Here is a 6,694-nt window from a genome sequence, read left to right as displayed (position 1 = left end):
ACACGTGGGGAACTCTGCTACTTACACCAGTTGAAATGAAAGCACCTGTTGTTTTGAGTGGTACTTGCTGTCTTTCCCCCTGTAGACTCCAGTCCCGCAGACATCCAGAGATAATCCAAGAGACAGACTGACAGGCAGGAGCATGTGGGGACTCAGAGCTTGGTGAAAGGTCCTCAGAGATCAGCCATTAAGGGTCATAGTTGCCACACATTTCTTAGGCCAGGCTTCCCTCGTCTCCAATGCCTCACACCTCCTTTGTAATCCCTGCCTCTCTCTCCACAACAGCACACACATACCCAATCAAAACTGGGCTGATCTGAGACCCCAGGAAAAGACTCAGGGGGTGGGTGTCGTAACGACGGTCTCTGGAGCCCCGGATGATGTCCACCATCATCATCTCTGATGCCTTTTGGCTTAGGGAATGTCTTAGTTATCTACTGCTGCTATAACAGAAACACCACAAGTGGGTGGCTTTAATGAACAGAAATTTATTTTCTCACACTTCGGGAGGCTGGAAGTCCGAATTTGGGGCAGCATCTCTAGGGGAAGTCTCTGTCTGCTCTAGGCGAAGGTCGTTGTCTCTTCTCAACTTGTATTCATGTGACATGGCATCTGTCTTCCCCCAGTTGTGCTTGCTTCTCTGTGCCTGATCTGCTGTTTGTGTCTCAAAAGGGATTGACTTAAGACATACCTTGCACTAATACTGTCTAAGTATAACAAAGAATACCCTTTCTGAAATGGGATTATAGGCCACAGGTATAGGGGTTAGGATTTACAACACATATTTTGGGGGACACAATTCAATCCATAGCAGGGAAGGACACAATCAGGCTTTTGTTTATCTTTTATACCCAAAGAAGCGTGAAGTCAGGACCAAAATCACAGCCCCATTTCTTGTTTTGCGTGCTTTTGTGACCCCGGTTTTTACCTTCTATGTTACCCAGTCCCTTAATTCCAGCAAGAGGCTCTTGCTTTAAGAGACACCAGCTGCCATCCTAGGTCACCTTTGGGATGTTCCCTTGGGTAAAGCTGACCTGTACCCTCAAGTGACAGTGAATACATGAGTGGGACGAGAGAAGCTGTATACATCCCTGAGATGGAAAAAAAAATTAAAGCCATGCCTAATCTTACCACTCAGCTTATAACTTTATCATGAATTAAAATTACCAGGATAGAAATCATGTAGTAATTTTATCAACAGGGTGTTTCGCTCAAATTATTTTGAAAATGAGGTTGGTTTGAAAATGAGATTTATTCTTGCATGATTATTTTGTGGCAAGAAACACGAGGAGAAAGAAGAATACTGCACTCAGCTGAATTGAGCCATGTAAGGATATACAAAACTTACACACATGCGCACCTCAAACGTCTACCAGCTCCCTCAGTTCATGGTGTGTGTTATGAACCATGCCTGTCCACATCTGGTGGTAGAACTTTGCCCTGTTCTGATATCTTTTCTATGTGGAGTCTTCTGACCCATGAACATGGCATGTCTCTCCATTTATTTACATCTTCTTTTCTGTCTTTCGTTACTGTTTTGTAGTTTTCAGCATAAAAGTCATGCAGATGTTTTCTAAAATTTATACCTAACTATCCTATTTTTTGAGTGATTGTAACGGTATCGTGTGTTTGATTTCAGTGTCCATGTGTTCATTGTTAGTATATAGAAAGAAGATTGATTTTTCTGCTTATCTCGTGTCCTGCTATCTTTGAAATCACTTATTAGTTCTAGGAAGGTTTTCTTTTTTTGTAGTTTCCTTGGGATTTTCTACCTAGACGGTCATGTCATCTGCAAATAGAGAGAGTTACATTTCTTCCTTTGTGGTCTTTATGCCTTTTCTCCTCCCCCCCCCTTTTTTTTCTCATCACTTTGGCTAGAAATTCAAGTATGAAGTTGAATAACAGTAGTTAGTGTGTACATCCTTTCTTTATTATGGCTCTTATACTGGGAAGCATTCAGTCTGACACCATTTAAGTATGAGTTTAGCTGTAAGTTTTTTGTAGATATTCTCTATCAATTTGAAGTTTGTCTCTATAACACACACTATAGAGCTAATCAACAAATTTAGCAAGGTCAAAAGATAAATGATCAGTATAGAAAAATCAGTTGTATTTCTAGACATTATCAATGAAAACTCCAAAAATGACATTGAGGAGACTGTTTCATTTACAATAGCATCAAAAAGAATAGAGTACATAGGAATAAATTTAACTAAGAAAGTGCGATCATTTACACACTGAAAACTAGAAAACATTTTTGAGCAAAATTAAAGAACACTTAAATAAATGGAAAAACATCCGTGTTCCTGGATTGGAAGACCTGATGTTTGTTGACAATACTCAAATTGAAATATAGATTTGATACAATTCCTACCACAATCCCAGATGACTATTTTGTGGAAATGAAGAACCTATCTTAAAATTCATATGGAAATGCAAGGGACCCAGAATAGCCAAAATGGTCTTGGAAATGCAAAAGAAACTTCCCACTTTCAACATTTACTACAAAGCTAAGTAGATTGGCATAAGGGTAGATATGTAGATCAATTGAATAGAATTGAGAATTTAGAAATAAACGCTCACATTTATGGTCAATTGATTATTGACAAGGCTGCCAAGACTATTAAAATGGGGGAAAGAATAGACTTTCCAAGAAATGGTGCTAGAGCAACTGGATGTCCATTTACAAAAGAATGAATTTGGACCCCTACTTTACATCATAGAAAACTCTATGGGGCAGTTCTCTTCTGTTACATGGGGTCACTATGAGTTGAAATCGACTCCAAGGCACCTAGCAACAACAACAACCAGACACAAAGAACTACTCAGAAGGCAGGGCCAAGATGGCAGCTTAGTCGCATGCACCATAGACTCCAAAAACCAAGCGAAACAGAAGTAGATAACAATCCAGGAACCCTGAACATTAAAACAGAAGGTCTAAGGACTGAACCGAATACCAATGGGAAGAAATAAGAAAAGTAGCCAAAAAGGAGTAACAAAGAATGGCAGAGCTCAGCCAGCTATTCCAACCTGCAGCGTCTAATTTAGGACCAAGCCAGCAGAAACCTTTGGTGAATAAAGCAGCAAGGCAACCTCAGGACTTTCCAAAAAGGGATAGAGAACCTCTATAGACACACACAGAAAGAAGCAGAGGCAGGGAAAGTGCCAGATCCAGAACCGGAGATACTCAGGAGCAGTGGCCCTTGACCTCAGGGCTCGAGTGGCTTGCAGGAGGCGGTGGGCTCTCAGAGCGTCGGCAGAAGCTCTCCCACCCAACGGTCCCCGAGAGCCCCCCCCCTTGCACTAGAGAGAGGACAGGTCTTGCTTGCGTGCTGCAGCGGATGCAAGGTGCCCGGGCACCCATGTATCCTAGCCGGAGGAGCACACTCCCTCACACTCTATCCTCCTGATCAGAGTTGGAAGAGGATCTCATACCCCAACCACCTTGCCTGACTGGGGACCATAACACGAGTCTATCCTCTTCCTCCCACCCCACCCACCCCTGTCCACTACCCCCCTTGCCCACCCAACGAGCGATACTAGGCGCACCCCCATGTGTGTGCCCGCCTGCCACCTACTCCCCCCTCCAACGGCCTGGTGGAGGGCAGCAAAGGTGGGACAGGGAGAGAGCTCGCCCACCTCTCCCTCCTACATCCCCCCATTTTCTAAGAGGCGGTTTTCTGGGTATGTGCCCACCCAGCTCGACTCTCTCCCTTAACTCACCCAGCAAGGGGTAGAGGACCGGTGACTGTGTGCACATCTCACTGCATCTCCTTCCCTCCCCCACCACCCACTGACACAGGGTGTCAGTGCTTGCATTCGCCAGGCGTGACTCTCTCCCTTCATCCACGCAGCAAGGGGCAGAGGTAATGCGACTGCGTGCGCATGCCCCCCTGCAACTCCTTCCTCCCCCCTTGCCTGACTTGAGGAAGCACCTCTGTGCATGTACCCTGTACCCTTAACCCACGCAGCGAGGGACAGAAGAGCCATGACAGTGTGCATATCGCCTGCAGTCCCTTCCTCCCTCCTCCCACCTGATGTGAGACATTCCACTGTGCATGCATTCACCCCTTAACCCACCCAGCAAGAGGCAGAGGAGACCTGACCATGTGCACAACCCTTTACAGCTCCCTCCTTCCTCCCTTCACCTGATGCGAGGTGACACCACTGTGAGTGCATCTTCCAGGATTGAGTCCACTCCCTATCCCACCCAGCAAGGGGCAAAGGAACTATGAGTATATGCGTATCCTCTGTGAGGACCTCTCCTCCCTCCTCTTGCCCTGCACAGGACAGAAGAAGAGTGAGTACATGTGTACCCACCCACTGCAAGTTTCTCCTTCTTCCCGCCTCTGACAGATTCAGGGAGACTGACTGAACATCCGCCTGTCCAGGAGAAGGTGGAGGTAGAGCCGCTGTGTGAACATCTCCTGCCACCAGCCACACCTCTCCCCCCAACAAGGAGAGGAGCATACACCCACTCACCTACCACATCAGCCCCTCCACCTGTAAGGAGAGCATCATTCCCACTCCTGAGCCACCAAACTGAAGGCAGATGGAGGCCGAAGCCAAACTAACCCACCCTCGGCTGTCCTGCAAGAACGCTAAACAGAGACCCAGCTCCCACCCTTACCCGCCACTCCACTCTTCCCAAAGAGAGGTAGGGAGGGCTCTGGCACCATCAGTTCAGTGACCAGAGCATCACTCCTGCCATACCATCCAGGAATCAACAAAACAAAACAAAACAGGATGCAGCAAAAAAATTATAAAATAAAGAACCAGAAATCCTCCCTAAGGAAGAAAAGGTAGTGGAGCTTCCTGATAAGGAATTCAAAAGGCTTATGTATAGGGTCCTCAAAAGAATCAAGGAAAACACAGGCAAAACTATGGAGAATACAGACAAAACCAAGGAATGCACAGGCAAAACACTAGAAGAATTCAGGAAAAAAAATACAAGAACAAAAAGACAAAATACATCGACAATTGGAAATGATACAGAAGCAGCAACTAAAAATCCAGAAACTTAAGCAATAAAATTTCAGAAATTGACAATGAAAACTCACAGGAGTAGAATTGAAACAATGGAAGACAGGATCAGTGCAATAGAAGACGAATTTCTTGACACTAATTTGATCGAGGAACAATAAAAAAAAAGAGTGAAGAATCCCTAAGAGTTATGTGGGACACCATTAAGAGGAGTAACTTACATATGATTGGAATCCCAGAAGGGAAGGAGTCAACAAAAAGCACAAGAGGGAATTGTTGAAAATACATTGACAAAAAACTTCCCTAATATCATGAAAGAAGAGAAGATAACTGTACAAGAAGCACAATGAACCCCATACAGGATAGATTCCTATAGAAGAATACGGAGACATATCATAATCAAACTTTCCAAAACCAAAGACAAAGAATCTTTTTTTTGCAAACATTTTTTAAAATGTATTGTGCTTTAAGTGAAAGTTTACAAATCAAGTCAGTCTCTCATATAAGAAGTTATACACACCTTGCTATGTACTTCTAGCTGCTCTTCCCCTAATGAGACAACACTTTCCTCCTCTCTACCTGTATTTCCCGTGACCTTTCAACTAGCTCCTGTCCCCCTCTTCCTTCTCATCTTGCCTCCAGACAGGAGTTGCCCACATAGTCTCATGTGTCTCCTTGAGCCAAGAAGCTCACTCCTCACCAGTATCATTATCTATCTTGTAGTCCAGTCCAATCCCTGTGTGAAGAGTTGACTTTGCGAATGGTTTCTGTCTTGGGCTAATAGAAGGTCTGGGGACCATGACCTCCGGGGTCCTTCTAGTCTCAGTCAGACCATTAAGTCTGGTCTTTTCAGGAGATTTTGGGGTCTGCATCCCACTGCTTTCCTGCTCCCTCAGCGGTTCTCTGTTGCATTCCCTGTCAGGGCAGTCATTGGTTGTAGCTGGGCACCATCTAGATTTTCTGGTTTCAGGCTGATGTAGTCTCTAGTTTATGTGGCACTTTCTGTCTCTTGGGCTCATAATTACCTTGTGTCTTTGGTGTTCTTCATTCTGCCTTGCTCCAGGTGGCTTGAGACCAATTGATGCCTCTTAGATGGCCACTTGCTAGAGTTTAAGACTCCAGACGCCTCTCACCAAAGTGGGATGCAGAACGTTTTCTTAATATATTTTGTTATGCCAATTGACCTAGATGTCCCCTGAAACCATGGTCCCCAAACCCCTGTCTCTGCTACTCTGGGCTTCGAAGTGTTTGGTTGTATTCAGTAAACTGCTTTTAGTTTAGTCCAGTTGTGCTGACCTCACCTGTATTATATGCTGTCTTTCCCTTCACCTAAAATAGTTCTTGTCTACTATCTAATTAGTGAATACTCCTCTCCCGTCCTCCCTCTCCACTATCATAACAATCAAAGACTGTTTTCTTCTCTGTTTAAATAATTTCTTGAGTTCTTACAATAGTGGTCTCATACAATATTTGTCCTTTTGCAACTGACTAATGTCACTCAGCATAATGCCTTCCGGATTCCTCCATGTTATGAGACGTTCCATGATTTCATCATTGTTCTTTATTGTTGCATAGTATTCCATTGTGTGAATATATCATAATTTATTTATTCATTCATCCGTTGATGGGCACACCTTCGTTGCTTCCATTTTTTGCTATTGTAAACAGTGCTGCAATGAACATGGGTGTTCATATACCTGTTCGTGTGAGG

Source organism: Loxodonta africana, chromosome X (assembly GCF_030014295.1).
Source record: "Loxodonta africana isolate mLoxAfr1 chromosome X, mLoxAfr1.hap2, whole genome shotgun sequence".
Classification (NCBI taxonomy): domain Eukaryota; kingdom Metazoa; phylum Chordata; class Mammalia; order Proboscidea; family Elephantidae; genus Loxodonta; species Loxodonta africana.
This window is presented reverse-complemented; position numbering follows the sequence as displayed.